This window comes from Oculina patagonica, chromosome 6 (genome assembly GCF_052425735.1).
Source record: "Oculina patagonica isolate OP01 chromosome 6, crgOcupat, whole genome shotgun sequence".
Lineage (NCBI taxonomy): Eukaryota > Metazoa > Cnidaria > Anthozoa > Scleractinia > Oculinidae > Oculina > Oculina patagonica.
In genome coordinates, this window is record NC_135763.1 from 11,611,804 (window position 1) to 11,628,314 (window position 16,511).

General features: G+C 38.0%; 1 pseudogene across 1 annotated transcript; it reads right to left on the reverse strand.

The window, feature by feature from the left end:
- Window positions 1–562: 562 nt before the first annotated feature.
- On the reverse strand, window positions 563–13,318 carry LOC144657848 (uncharacterized; annotated as a pseudogene). The gene is made up of 10 exons (XR_013571623.1): window positions 13,199–13,318; window positions 11,378–11,756; window positions 10,465–10,806; window positions 9,556–9,829; window positions 8,488–8,815; window positions 7,980–8,182; window positions 7,121–7,456; window positions 3,866–4,559; window positions 3,169–3,344; window positions 563–2,749 (listed from the first exon to the last, which is right to left on the reverse strand). The product of XR_013571623.1 is annotated as an uncharacterized LOC144657848 (transcript).
- Window positions 13,319–16,511: the final 3,193 nt, after the last annotated feature.

A 16,511-nucleotide genomic window follows, 5' to 3' on the forward strand; every position in this document is an offset into this window, starting at 1 on the left:
AGAATGTTGATCTATTGCTCAGGTGGTGCATTCTTACCAATAACACAACAACCCACTGCTGACAAAGAGAACGGAGGGGAGAGACCAGTAGGAGTGGAGGGGGGATTCATGTAAAAATGACAGGAGTGATCGTCGGAAATTTGAAAACAAAAAACACACACACAAATGCACCAGAAGAGGTACCAATTGCTTCGGTCAAGTCGTTCCTACGGTATCTTTTTTTGGACATGCTTTCAACGTCAATAAAGTTAAACAAAGTTTTAAAAAGGGATGGACATTCATTTTTTCATAATGGATGTACTATATAGTTCATATTTCAATTTCATATTTTACATTTTATATCTTTGTTGTTTCATATTTGTATACTTTTTAAATTTGGGTCAGGGGACCATTACATAGTGCTAACATCAAGGTCCTCCTCAGTTTTCAAATATATTATGTACTGCAAATTTTATTCATACTCTGAATGGTACCAGAATAATTTTTATTTATACCTTGGCAATGAAAGGATCTAGACATATATATAGAAGGACAATGGAAACCAAAAAGCTTAAAACTAATACCAGAAAAAGGTATTTTATTGAAACAAGCAGAGCAAGCCCATCGCGGGTATTAAATTAAACTAAACCGTTAACTTCAATTCTAAAACCCCTTGATGAATCATATTAGAGTAATAACTCTTAAACAATTTCATTCTAACAAATACAATCACAGCCGTATGCATGAAATTGAGAGGTCAATGACAAATTCTAGGCGCGTGACTTACCGAAACATAAAAACTCGTTGCTTATCGGACACTGTAAACCATCTCGGTATTGGACTGGAACTAGCTTGCAATGGAGACTAATGCGGGAAACCTTTTCAAATGTAAATGACATGAAGCTCTTTTTAATGATATTTTCCAGCATTAGCCTCCATCGCAAGCTAGTTCTAGTCCAAAACCGAGAATACGAATATGGTCTATATATAAACCGGAATTCACGAGACAAGTTTCAGTTTCATGTCACTATACGCATGCTGCCTTTAGTCAATCTCCTTCTGACAGTTTTCTAACAAAACGCTTCAACCTGGCCAGTTACAATGCACTACAACCATTTCTTATCAGTTTACTGGCTTTAAAATCTTGTTCCATAAAGAACCAGTCAAAGGAGGTCAAACAAATTTAAGAAATTAAAGCACATCATACATTAGCCTACGTTGCAGACGAACAAAGCCTCGGTATAGTCCGTCTGCGAATCAACGCACAAAAGGTTGTTCCGGCCCTCGCGTGTTGCCAGGGATTTTTATAATAAACTCTGATTGGCTCTTAAATAGGGCCGTTCTTTCGTGTACCGTGATTGGTCGAATGGATCTCGTAAAACCATAGTTACGCTTTTGATGAATAACAGATACAAATTAAATTTGGCGGCGATCACGGTAGATCGGTGAGAATTAGCGTTTGAAGCGGTAAAAAGGCAGCCGATTCGAACTATCTGATAAAAAAAAGAAAACAACAATAAAGACAAGAAGCAAACACAAGTGACAAGCAAAAAGGTCATACATTTGTCTTGTCAGTGTGTCTTGTGGCGAAAGAATAGCGACCTTCAGATTTGACTACGAGTACGAGATCGAGTACGAGTACGACTTTGGAATTTCGAGACACTTGTATCCTCCAAACTATAACTCTTTCCTGTTGCTGACTAACACATAAATAAACGTTAGGAATACGATTGGTGTGATAAGTGATTATAGGAGGCACACGAATTTAGTTTGAAAACTCGTACTCGTACTCAATCTCGTACTCGTAGTCCAATCTGACGGTCGCTAATGTCACACAACGAACATCCGTCATCCGTGATGAGAAGCAACACACCTAGCCTGCGTTGCAGACGAACAACAAGTGAAAAGCGAAATACTGGATGACCAATTCCAATACAGAACGGCAAATGTACAAATTATGTGAGAAGAGCGTTTTACTGTATCTGATATCTGGTAACACGCGGGGGACCGGAACATGCTTTTGTGCGTTGATACACAGACGGACTATACCGGGGTTTTGTTCTTCTGCAACGCAGGCCCAGGAATGATCTGGGTTAAAAAGGGTACTACAAAATGATAAAAAGACAATGAAACAGAAACGAAAAGGGCAGAAAGCGAGCCATTCTAAGCCTGCCATCAATTCGCTACCGAGATGAACACTGGCATGCCGACTAGTGTGACCTTCATACATCTCACTCACTGAAATAAATTATTACAGCCGCGAAAAATATACTAACTTCACAGACACTTGTGAGTTGCTATGGTAGCATTGTGTAATACTGTATAGACCAAATTGAATTACAGTTAACAACCGATTGTTTTATTTATAATGAACTAATTGTGTAGAAAAACTAATTAAATTGCAAGGCTGGCACTACGGCAAGGGAACTTTAAATGAATCAATATTTCGACTAGTACAGCTAGCCTTCTTCAGGGTCAGTGCTATAATGACATGCCGACTAGAACTAATTGTGCTCACGAAATAATGAAATAATGAAACCAGAGTATTATTTCACTCTACACTGCAATTTTTAACCTATCAGCCATCGCCTGAAGAAGTTTGCCTTGTGCTTCTACAGTGGCCTGGAGTTTTTGTATCATCTCGTCTCGTCTTTCATCTTGCATCTCCTTCATATGCCAAATCTCTGACGAGGTGTCCGTGCCAGATTCCTGACTCAGCAGTTTATCCACAAAATCCCCGTCTGTGAGATCACAACCAGCAAGGGCAACCCTAGGGATAAAAAAGAATATTTATATAATTAAAACAGGATAAAAAATAAATGTCCTAAGGAAACTCCATAGGGAAGCCAATACAGTACAAAAATTAACCTTTTATTTATCCACGATATAAATTAAAGCTGTCGCTTGTGGGGCCTTGTTCCAATTTTATAGGTACTTGAAAATACTAAAATACTTAAAAATGCTAATTAACAAATACTTAAGTACTCAAAAATGCTAATTTACAAATGCTTTACTACTTAAAACTAAGGGTTGTATTTACTTTAAGGCACTGCCGGTATTTCTACAAATATGAAATAAAATTTCGTAATCAAATGCAAGTGAAAAATGTATTAGGTTGTTGTCTGGACTGGACTGGACTTATGGACTGGCTGGGAGGTCAGTTTTATGATGCTAACGGATAATATTCACCTGTTAATGAAAGTATTCTGGTTTGGTTTTATTTCCAGAAAGCTTCTATGTGCCCGTCGCAGAATAAACCTCGGGTAGGATTTCATAATGTGGTTAACTAATAAAACTTGGTCTATCAAAGATCGTAAACTTGCTGTTTTCCTGATGGCCTCGATGTCACCAACCGCCAGACCAACCTGTCGAGTTAAATGATAAAAATAGTGGGTTACCCTTTGCCATAAGTGTTATGTTATGCGGCGTTGATCTCAGCTAAAGCATAAAAGCCACTCTAAAATTTCGAAAATATGCCCTTGGCTTCTATTTGCTCAACGTCCCCCACTGGCTGGTATATTTTCAGGGTTTATTTACGGGAACTCAATTACGGATGGAAATTTGCATTTCAAAAATGTTTGGGCTTCTATTTGGACAGGAAACTGTGAAATTTAAAATGAATTTCAGGTAAAGTTTATTTTTAGACTAGTTTTTGATTTGTTTTTTCTTTGTTCCATATTTACTACCAAAGATCTAAAAGAAAGAAAGAAAACAAATATCAAACTATTTTAAAATCATTTCGACCTGAAATTTATTTTAAACTACAACACATACAAGAATACCACAAACTAAAACTTTCTAAACATAACAATTTATAAACCAACACAGGTCCTACAGCATTCTTTAACAACGTAAAATACCAAACAAGTTCTACAACAGGGGCTTAGTCAGTCGTATTGAGGTAGCACAGAAGTAATCCCACTATCCCAGCGGTCCACTGCGTTTTCATGCTGTACAAATCTATTCCAGTTGTGTGAGGAAGTATAAAAACCCACGCCGTTCCAAACATTGCAAAATCCAGTAAGTTTGAGGGATCCTTAAAGTACGACAAACGCAGCCACACCATTTGACAAACTTCCTTGATAATTTGCATAACCAAGAATACATTTATTACATGAGATACTGTCTTCACAAAGGTTGATTTGCTCTTTTCCAGTGCACTTGTGGTTGTTTCGGAAGAAGGAAATGCTAAATTAACTTTATCCCTTTCCATGACCATGAGACAAGTGTACAAAATGACGAAAGCTGCAAATAGTGCAATATTGAAGATGTTGACGAACTTGCCCAGTATCATCCACTTCCATCTTAACAGAGCTTGAGTAACTTTGTGATTCAGCAACCTTTCCCGCCGGTAAACTGCCATAGTCGCAGGGGCGAAGTGCTTTTCGAACTCATCATTCATACCCGGATCCAAAGGAATGAAGTTGAATATGATAGAAAAGTCTTCGTGTGATGGCGGAAGGGGACTGTAGCTAATACACTTATCAAGAATAATTTCTGCAACATCTGGTAGTTTTTCTATCAATGTTGGCATTGGGCAAGTACCATCGCTAAGCGTACTATATAGCACCTCTTCCCACCTAAAAGAAACAAATCATCTTCCAGTTTTTTGAAATACAACCAACAATTAACAATGTAATTGAGATGATAAATATGTAAATGAATTTTATATATGATGAATAAATAAATCATACATGCAGATTATCATACACTGTAAATTTAACCAGGTATTTACCCTCGGACGTACTAACAATCTCATACTCCCACCGTGGAACGGGAAAGGGGATGGAACCCCTCTTAGGTTTTGTTCTTTTACACAGCAAAATTAACTACCATTGAGTAGAAAGCCATAGCTTTCTCTACAAGATAAGACAATGCTTGTTCTTAATGACGTCATAAATGTCATTAGATCCGCCATCTTGGATTTCTTTGTTTTCTTGGAACTTCAAGACAATAGCGGAAATCGATACAAAATCAAGCACAAATGCTAATAATAATAATGGATTGATGCGTAGAGTGAAAGAACTCAGAAAAAAATTCTGAGTTCACAGATGGGACTCGAACCCACGACCTCCGACACAGTCGGACGCAACACTGAGCTACTGAGAACTCTAATGGTGAGCAGTGGTCATTTGTGGGTGACACAACGACCTGCATCGCACAAATCACATTATGTCAATGAACACACACATTTAACTGCATCACGCAGTCACGTAGTACTCTCAGAGTAAATAAATAATAATAATAATGGATTAATGTGTGGAGAGAACAAATGCTAATACTATAAAAAATGATAAACCATACGAATGTGTTGCTGCTTAGGAAAACTGGAAGAATAAATTGAATAATTATTTCAAAGCAGTCATATTTGGCCAAACCCGCATGTAATTATCTGGTTGCCTCGCCAATGTCAAAAACCATGGACATAATTATTATTATTATTATTATAATTTCCAGAGGTGAATTCAATTCTGATTGGTCGAAAAGCTCGGACTATGGCGCAATATTCACCGTGCACGTGCTAGGCGGTGAATATGGCATCTCAAGGTTTGGCTACTAAGCCATGTTTGTCATCCAGGCCAGTGAACATGGCGGCATTTGCTGAATGAAAATTTCTCTCATTTAAAAGAAATCACTCCAAGTCCTGGATATTTAAAAGATTGGGAATTTTGCAAATTGACTACCAAGGCTTTTGGACCGAAAATATTTTCAAGAGATGGTTTTCAAGGCGTTGGAATTGATCGTAAACATGGTGGTTTTGGAGATGGCTAGCAGCCATGTACTCAGTCAGATCGACTGGCAAAACATTGTTTAGTTCTTTTCTCACTGGAGCTAGTAATTTCGAGAGGATTCACACAATTGCTCAGCAGTCACCAACGATTAAACAAAGGTACCAGATATCTATTTTTTTCGTAGTGTTTGTTTTTGTGTTCCGTTTTATTTATAAAACTTGAGCGTAAATTACGATTTCACCCGATGAATTAAACTGGGTTACACGTATATGCAAGCGAGCACTTGTGTTTGTTTTTTTTGTGTGTGTTTTTTATTGTTATTTTGCAGTTTTTGATATTCACCTCTGAAAATTATACTAAAACAATTATTCGCCTCAGGCTCAGTGATTATTTTTCGTAGTGTTTGTTTTGTTCCGTTTTATTTATAAAACTTGAGCGTAAATTACGATTTCACCCGATGAATGAAACTGGTTTACACGTATATGCAAGCGAGCACTTGTGTTTGTTTTTTTTTGTGTTTTTTTTTATTGTTATTTTGCAGTTTTTGATATTCACCTCTGAAAATTATACTAAAACAATTATTCGCCTCAGGCTCAGTGATTACTGTTGAATAATCACTGAGCCTTCGGCGAATAATTGTTAATTATTATTTACTTAATTGACCACTCCCGCAATGGGGTTTTTCAGGGCCAATGTGAAACAAATATTGTAAATGAACAAAAGATGGTTAAAAGTCCCAACTGGCAGGAGGCAGACCAGTTGGCTATTTACAAACGCAGCCGAGGAGTTGAGAACAACACCAGCTAGTGGTCAGAACGGGACTTGAACCCGCGACCTCCTGATTACAAGTCCGACGCTCTAACCACTCGGCCACGCTGCCTCACTTTTGACACATTGTTGACATAACAAAATTTATGCGAAGGATTAATAAACAGTTACTTAAATTTTCAGCATCATGATCAAAGAGTTAATCTATTATGATGACTTTATCATCATCTGGATATTCTAGGCGCATTTTGGGTGTGCGGGAAGATACCATAGTTTTAGCACCGTTTTGACTAAAATGAACCAAAATACCAGCCTTTTCCCTGACACGTTACATTTTTCCTTTTGACACTCCATTAACGATTTGATGTTTATGGTCAGTTTCATTCTGCATACTTTTACCAAATTCGAAAAACGTACTGTTACTTGAGCTATTAGTCCAGTCCCTGAACTCTCCCTTCCCTATAGGGGCGAACCCCTATATAAGGCGCAGAAGGGAGAGAGTTCAGGGACTGCTACTAGACCATTTAATTATCACGAATATTATTTAATTATCACGAATATCAAGAGAAAATTATTGGACAAATCAGGGCACATCTACCGTGATAACGGGTATATTTTTTTAAAAGAGAAAAGTGGTGTACCTTTGATGTCTTACAAGTGTCTTGGCTACCTCGCCTGCTTCCCATTCAATAGCAACGTCAAGGCAAGTCATGTTCCTGTCGTTTCTGGCGGTAACGTCTGCTCCTTTGTCCAACAAGAACTTTAGAATGTCACGGCGATTGTGCATGCACGCTACATGAAGTGGTGTGTTACTCTGGTAGTCTTTCTGTTCCAGTGTACTTGGCAAAAGACGGCCAAGCAGAACTTCTACGGTTTTAAATGAACCAGCCTTTACTGCCAAATGAAGTGCTGTGCAACCGTTCCCATCCGAAGCTGTTACGTCAGAGCCCTTTGAAATAAGAAGCTCGCAGGTCTTGCTGGAATTGAAATAAATACAACATGAAAAGCCCAGTGAGTTTAATTTCTGTCTAAAGTAAACAAGGTCATATAATCAAACACCCATTTTTCGTTCGAGCTATCGAGGGATTACAATAAGAACAGAAAGAGATCGACTATGCATTACATTGTTCACTGAGTGAAGGCACAACAAAAATAGACATATTTATTTTTTCAGCTTCTTAGCAGGATTAGGTCTTCCTCCATAGAACAAGAATGGAGCTTATTATTTGGAATTGTGTGCATTGAAAATATCACATTTTATAGAAATACTTACACACAAAGGGAGGAAACAGAAAAAAATTAAACTAATAATAATAACACACACAATCAACAATAACTAGAAGGGATACACATGGACATGGAAGCCATGTGATTTTCTACTCCAGACATTTTAAATAGTACTGCTCACAATAAACAGGACCCATCAGCGAGCTATCAATAAGATATCAAACGATATTATATTGTAGTTATTTTATAACTATTCGTTGAAATGCTACTCACATATGTTTGTTGCTCGCAGCCAAATGAAGAGCCGTAAATCCATGTTCATCTCTGTCATTTATCAGCTTCGGGCAATTTGAAAAATACTCCACGCAACTAAGAGAGCCATTTGTTGCCGCAATATGAAGAGGTGTGTTTTCATGTACATCGCGCTCATTCAAGAGATCGCGCCATGGTAACTCCTGCATTAGAATGTCCAAAATCTAAAGGACAGGAAAATTGTTGAAAACTTAAGACTTGAAAACCTAAAAGAACGTTTCTAATTTATCAGTTGTTATATAAGTGAGGTCACTTTGGGTTGTTATCCTCTAAGGAAAGTTCATCTAAATAATTGACTCTCTAAGATGCCGTCCTTGTGAGAATCATCAACCTTTGAAGCCATCAAAAATGCATCTGATCTTGACGGCAGAGAACCGCCAAAACTGATTCAAGCGAGCTGAATGCAACAAAATTGTGTCCCCAATGATAGCGAGGTTTGAAAGGAAAAAAGTGAAATAAAACTTAATACCTTTGAATCTTCCAGCCCAGCTGCCAGGTGAAACACGGTCTTTAAGTCTTTGTCCTTAAACTGCGACACTTTATCTTCGTCTCTTTTCAGTAACATTTTTACCATCTCTGCCTTCCCGTAATGAATAGCCAAATGAAGACAACTGTTTAGTAAAGAATCGGTAGCCGTTATTTTCGCTCCGTGGTCCAACAAAACCTTTACACTTTGGCTTGCTCCGAGAGTCACTGCAAGCAGAAATGGTGTCATTCCTAACATGTCCTTGGCCTCCGGATCAGCTCCATTCTCCAAAAGAAGTTCAACTATTTGATCGCGATTGAATGCTGCTGCACTGTGAAAAGTGGTAAAATAACAAGTTGGACCATATATTCTTTGATAAAAACTTTCTCTTAAATATTTAATGGGATCAAAGCTATGAATGGAGTCATAAACGAGGTTTTTGATATTATTATTATTTTAACAAACTTACTTCTAGGGAAAATTAACAACTTTAGGACAGGAGGAAAGAAAGGGTGAACTCAGGACCATCTAAGAGTCTTCCTTGCACAATGACACATATTTGGTTGTCGTGGCAACAAAATATGCGAATCTGAGGCATGAAAAATCTGAGGATGTGGATCTCTAAAGAAAATGTTGTGCTGCGTCGGAGGTCGAAAGTTAGCACTTCGTCGTAGCCTGCGATGAAGCGTTCTTTCTTTGCGCAAAAAAGGCCTGAACGGGCCGGAGGTTACCTTCGTCGGAGCAACATTGCTCAGCTTTTCGAAATTTGCTACGGCGGCCTGTTTACCGTTATCATCGCCCAGTTGATAATCAACTAAGTGCTACAATCTCAGTTACCAGTTAAAACTCAGTCCATCAAACTGCCACGCAATCAGCGAACAGTTTTTCAGATTTCTCAGAAATCATTTTAAAACCGTGGCTACGGTCTTAGCTGACGATTAAAATTTTGTCCCTTTATCTTTCTATCGTCTTACTCCATACAAAACCTCTTAAACTCTGATGGATCATTCAAACTTCTAAAGAAAATCTTAAAATAAATGGAAAAAAAACAACAGTAATTGTTAACTCAACCTGTGCAATGGCGTTCTGAGGCTGCCATCCCTGCCGTCAATGACAGCCCCATACAAGATCAGAAGTTCGACCAACGTCAGGTGACCATGTTTAGCTGCTAAATGAAGTGGCGAGGTGGAGGTCACCCAGTCAACTGTGTCGCGTTCCACGTCGTGACGTAATAGTAGGTCGACCACTCCTGAATGACCTCTGGTACAGGCGATGTGAAGAGCTGTCCTACCTTCATGGTCTTTTGCATTGAAAAATTCAGTTATATTGCATTGCTGTTTTGAAGCTTAAAAAGAATGGTTAAATACATAACAATTTCAGTTTCAAAAAAAAATAGCGGGATAATTGCCTTCCTTCAAAGGGATTACTTGTGGTTCAATTTTCGAATCATTTGTGAGCCGGATCTTTATCGTAAACAGACCAGCCTGGAGACCGTTAAAGGCATCCAGAAAATAGTTTTACAGCCAAATGTGAAACCAGGTGAAGTGATATAAAGGTCCGTCTTACGTTAATTTGTATACTATCGACTCCTCTATACTGTATACAGATTACATCTTTTGGGAATATTAATAAGTAATTTAACTGAAAGATGTTGCTTGAAAACTCGTTTTGTGACGCCAAAACGAAACCGTTAAATACCGCTCAAGCTGTAGGATCGAAGCTTACCAATCAGAAAGCTAACCAATCAAAAATCTTGAGCTGCCTTTTATTCTGGGAACAATTGTTTGTATTCTTCGACATTACTAATTCGTTTATGGAAAAGGACACCATCTTTTGTTTACAACTGACGTTTTGTTACTGTTGAAGGATCTGACACCGGGGGAGGGGCGGAGTGGAGCGGAGATGCACGACTAAAGAGTCGAGAAGACAAAGACACAACAAGAGAACGTCTTAAAACACTCAAAGAAAATAAACGATTACCTGTTTCAATAAGAAGCTTGCAAACCTCTTCATTTCCTTCCCAGGATGCATAGTGAAGAGGAGTATGTTGCGTTTTCGCCTTAACCATTATGTCCACACCATTTTCTATAAACAACTCGCACGTTTCTTTATCTCCACTCAGACAGGCTAAATGGAACGGCGGAGTATTCCTGGAGTTTACAATGCTGGTCTTTACTCTGGGATCTTTCAACAAAAGCTCTGCATATCTCCTTAAAGCCCCTTCGTGCAGCTGAGTGAAGTGGCGTTAATTGGTTACCACCTTCTATAAATGGATCGGCTCCTCTCTCAAGCAGGAGCTTAACAATCTCAGCTTTTTCAAACCTGCAAAAAGATAATTTCAAACAAATCGGCCAAATTTTCCCAAGGCCTGCACTTTTATAGACAATGGAAATGACGCCATAAGTCTTTAAACTTAAGTGGGGAACCAAGAGGCACAGGGGAGGGGTTCCCCCGGGGGGGGAGGTTTGAACATTTAATGGCGTTAATTCTATCGGTGTAGAGTGTAGACTAACCTTTTCTGAAAATCAAATTTTAAAGTTTCAATTTTTTATAAAAGTCTTGTAGATATTTTTTAACGCTTTTCCCGTTCAGTTGAATAAAGTGCTTTGGAACCACTGATGCATTTCATGGATTAATCTTTTTGCCCACCCTTTTAATTTATACAGATTTTTACATGTTTTGATCGTTTTCATCTCATTAAAGGGGCATCCCAAACGTAGCTCAGGAAGTTTGTTATAGCTGAGATGAAATTTTAAGTGAAAAGAGAAGGGAAGCCATGTGTAGTTTTTAGACAGTCATATGTTTTGCGCACTTACTAGTCACAGCACATTGTACGTGAAAGATATTCCAAGAAAGAGGATAATCGTACTACTGATTAGGGACGTGTACATACCTTGAGGCAGCATGAAGGGGTGTAAAACCATTGTAATCTGATAGATTGATGTCAGCACCGTTATCTAACAGAGAAACTATTGCAGAGACATCATCAAGACGAACAGCTCGGTGGAGGGCAGACAAACCTTCACTGTCTGCAGCGTTCACATTTTTCATACCTAAAATGTCGTCACTAGCCAAGTTCAGCAAATCATTCCCCACTGGTTTAAATGCTTGGATTTCCTCTCCTAGTGGAGGAGTCGGACTGACATTTCGTGATCCTTTGGCGCTTCCCGGGTTGGAGATGAGTTCCAGATATTCACTGTCGATAAGTGGCTCCACTTTGGACAAAGATACGTTGCTTTTCTGTGTGCCTCTAGACGCCAGGCTTGGGCTATCTAATGACAACAACACCTTTAATTATTCACTTCATCTCACGTTGTAAATAAACTTATTTCCTCGAATATTATTACAAGTCGCTGTCTCATTCAGTTTAAAAACTTGGATAAAATGCTCTCAGAGACCGTCATACGAGTCTCTCGTTCTCAATTTTATCTTGGCGAAAACGCGTATTTTTCTAAATCACGAAATTCACAATTCCATTACCCCTGGTGTCCTATGACGTAAGCTTGCCTAAGCATGTCTTTCTACTGATAATAGCTCACTCCACCGCATATCAAATGAACTTCTTTAATATTTACGCATGGCAGTCTCGTCGATAAGATAGAAGGTTAAAAAACCTTGCCCACGGAAACAGCATTTCAGAAAATAAGACGTTAAAAAAGCCGCCTTTTCCCAAAGTATTCAACCTTTTTTTTCATGTTTATCTGTTGTAACTGGTGATCAAACAACACATTTCCAACTGCGACATCAATTAGGTCATCATAACTTTCATGCTTGACCTATCGATATCAAAGCAACCGGCGATTACCAATTTCTTTGAAATCAGTTTTTTCAAACCACTTAAAAAATTGCCCAATAAGGAATTTTATGGGATTTCAGTAACTGTCATCACCTGCACACCACAATAAAACTGAATAATTATTACAAAAGTCTGTTTAAATATATATAACTTTAATTAATGATAAAATAAGCAACGTCATGATCGCTCGTTCCTTAGTTGATATTCTACTCACGGATTTTTCGTTTAAAAATGAATTTTAGTTAGCTAAAGAATTGTATACGCACACCACTTCGGAAAGCTTAAGTATTACTACTATCATGACGAAACCGTTTAATTTATGGTGTTATGAACGACCATTTATGTGTCTTTTTATACGTAATTTAAAACGCCCATTTTAAACTTATAAACATGGAGAGAACGTGATGCGAGATAAATTGCATATAAATCAGTCTTTGGTGCTTTATTTGATCTTCAATTTGCTTTTATGTTATTGTTTTTGCTTCTACAATTCCGACAGCCGAAACCAATAAAGAGTTCTATGAACGTCTACACCTGCACGGTCCTGTACGCCACAAGCCTTTCAAAGTCTGTTTAACCATGATTTAAAGTTAGATTAATAATATTAAAATTACGTTCAAATCACCAATGTCATGCTGAACACTCTATTCATTGACTTTTCGTGACAAATCCGTTTCTTTCTGTAGAGCTCACACCACTTACTAGAAAACCCGAGTCTCTTAAACCATTGTAATAACAACCGTGGAAATTACGGGGTTTTGAACGATCGTGTTCTTTTCGTTTTATCAGCTTAAATAATAAACGTCAAAAACGCAAAGTAAATGGCCGATAGGATAGTCACCTCGTTGCTCTGCTCACTACAAAGACTACAAACTGAGAAAGAAGAGAAATGAGTGATAGCCAAAACGGCCGACAAACCTTTTCCATTTCTGACCCCAATAGAACGATACGTGGACATTAGATTGCTCATGACGACGATACTAAACGTGATCGCTCACCAGTCGCTCACATCCCACTGATATGTATATTATCCACTTTGTTTGACGTTTAGTGTTTGGAGTGACACGGATTATTTTAATTCTAATTACTCGGCCGGAAGATGCTAATTCAGTGAAGTCAGAATTAAAACAGTAATGAGTCTTGCACCGAATGCTCTAGTACTGGCGCTCTTATCTTTTTAGGTCCATGAAATGTCCCCAGATAACTCTAGATTACTACATTTGGTTTAAAGTTTAAAGAAATTTCAAAATAGTCAATAACCGAGCTTAAGAAGTGAGTAGTACAGCGCTTTTTATAATTAATGAGCCCATTAATCGATCATGTCAAAAATGTCAAGCAGAACAGGTGAATCGACCATACGGTTAAACATTGAAATCGGCCGTCGCATGTCATCACCCAGTTACAGCTTGATGAGACGGTTGCCGTTTTGGTTCTGAGCAGGTGGACCTTTTATTGCAACTTGTAGAGTGGCTTAGTTTTGCATTGGTAAACTCTGTATGCTCTTATTTCTTACTGTTCTAAACGTGCGGGTATACATGTTTATTGTTGGTCTACTGGCTGCTTTTGGCCATTTCACTCGAAGAGATAGTTTTGTTTTTTATTCATATTCATGAATATAAAAAAATATTAACTTTCCTAAACGGAGCTTCTTTTGTTATTCAGATGCAGCCCTGCCGTTTAAAGTTCGCTTAAAGTATTTTTCATTTCAAAAGATTATATCCCTCTTCTTTTTGACGATTGTTTTAATTCTTTCCAAGGGGAAAGTGAAAATAATGTTGTCAGAAACCTAAATTTAATCTTGGCTGGCGAAAACGTGTATTTTTCAAAATCACAAAATTCACAATTCCCTTCGCCCAGGTGCTCTATGACGTAAGCTTGCCTTAGCACGTTTTCTTATAGTTAGAATAGTGAAATAAGCAGTGTTAATCAAACAATCAGTCAATTAAACGATACCAGTTTTTAAATCCTTCGCTTATCTTAAAAGTCGTTAAACATTCAACTCGTCGTGTCTTATAACGTGTGTGTGTAAGTTTTTTAAAAAGTGATAAATGATCATCACAGTGAATTTCCAATTTAAGCAATTGGAAATAAAGAAGCCTGAAAAAAATTCAGGGCTTCAACGGGATTCGAACCCGTGACCTCCGCGATACCGGTGCGATGCTCTACCAACTGAGCTATTGAAGCCACACATTGGGAGCGAGGCCAATTGTGAGTTCATATTTTTCCGTGAGAGGAGTGAAATGATGTAATGTATATGAAATGATTCATATATGAACTGCGGATGTATATGAAAGTGATAAATGATCATCGCAGTGAATTTCCAATTTAAGCAATTGGAAATAAAGAAGCCTGAAAAAAATTCAGGGCTTCAACGGGATTCGAATCCGTGACCTCCGCGATACCGGTGCGATGCTCTACCAACTGAGCTGTTGAATCCACACATTGGGAGCGAGGCCAATTGTGAGTTCATATTTTCCCGTGAGAGGAGTGAAATGATGTAATGTATATGAAATGATTCATATATGAACTGCGGATGTATATGAAAGTGATAAATGGTCATCGCAGTGAATTTCCAAATTTCGCTCTAACCAACTGAGCTACGAGAGACTCGTTGTGAGCTGGGCCATTTTACTAGGTTGATAAGTTGCACGCATCCTGCATACTGCTAGGATCAGCAATGTCGAATTCATCAAGTTTGTAGTAAATAATAAAGATGGTAAATTTTAAGCTCGGTAATAAATAATGAAGATGAAGTATTCAACATGACATGAGCATGGGACAACTGAAGAAAAATTCTGAGTCCTCGACGGGAATTGAACACATGGCCTCCCAGATACCGGTTGGGCGCTCTTACCAACTGAGCTACGAGAGACTCGTTGTGAGCTGGGCCATTTTACTAGGTTGATAAGTGACACGCATCCTGCATACTGCTAGGATCAACAATGTCGAATTCATCAAGTTTGTAGTAAATAATAAAGATGATAAATTTTAAGCTCGGTAATAAATAATGAAGATGAAGTATTCAACATGACACGAGCATGGGACAAAGAAAAATTCTGAGTCCCCGACGGGAATCGAACCCATGGCCTCCCAGATACCGGTTGGGCGCTCTAACCAACTGAGCTACGAGAGACACGTTGTGAGCTGGGCCATTTTACTAGCTCACAACGAGTCTCTCGTAGCTCAGTTGGTAAGAGCGCACAAAAAAAGCGCACAAAAGAAAGCAGTACGGGTGATGTCATTCTCTAGCTTTGATCATCACTCCAGTCAACTATTCAAGTCTCTGGAGATTATTAAATTTTCTGATCTCGTTACCTTCGTCATTGCCACTTTCATGTATAAATTTTATAATCAATTGTTACCCTCTGTATTCCAGTCCTTCTTCACCAAGTTAGATACTGTACACAGCTACTATACTAGGCATTCTGCAAAACAGTCTTACTATCTCCCTAAAGCAAGAACAACTTATGGAAAATTTAATATTCGATTTCAAGGATATAAAGCACTTGCCAATTACATCATTCAAAATTAAACTGAAACAGAGCTTTCTCCAAGGCTACTAGTCAATTCACTTTTCCTTTGTCTTCACATTAAGATAATATCACTGTTTTTGCAACGCCTTACCATTATGTTTCTTATATTCTTCATTGTTCAGTTCATGTACATTTTTTATTTAAGGTAATAGATTGCGCGTGTAATTTCAGCTTCTTTTCTTCTTTACTTTCTGGTATATATTATATTCTATATTATATTTTGTATGTGTGTCCGTGTGTACGTGTGTGTGTCCGGCCAAAATTTGACAACTCAATTTGTAAACTGGCAACCCGGCATTTTTAACCTAGTGGTTATTTCGGGTTGCCAGAACTCCTTATCTTTAGTAATTTATTTTTATAACAATTCTGTAATTTAATTTATTGATAAGGAAATAAAGAGGATGTTGTTGTTGAGCGCCCAACCGGTATCTGGGAGGCCATGGGTTCGATTCCCGTCGAGGACTCAGAATTTTTCTTTGTCCCATGCTCATGTCATGTTGAATACTTCATCTTCATTATTTTTTACCGAGCTTAAAATTTACCATCTTTATTATTTACTACAAATATCAAGATCAATACTAATTTAACAAAGTTTAATTTTATATAAATATTATCAAATGATTGTTGTTTCATTTTTTTATAGTTTAGAAACTTTAGTAAGGGGACCATTACATAGGACTAACCTCAAGGTCCATCTT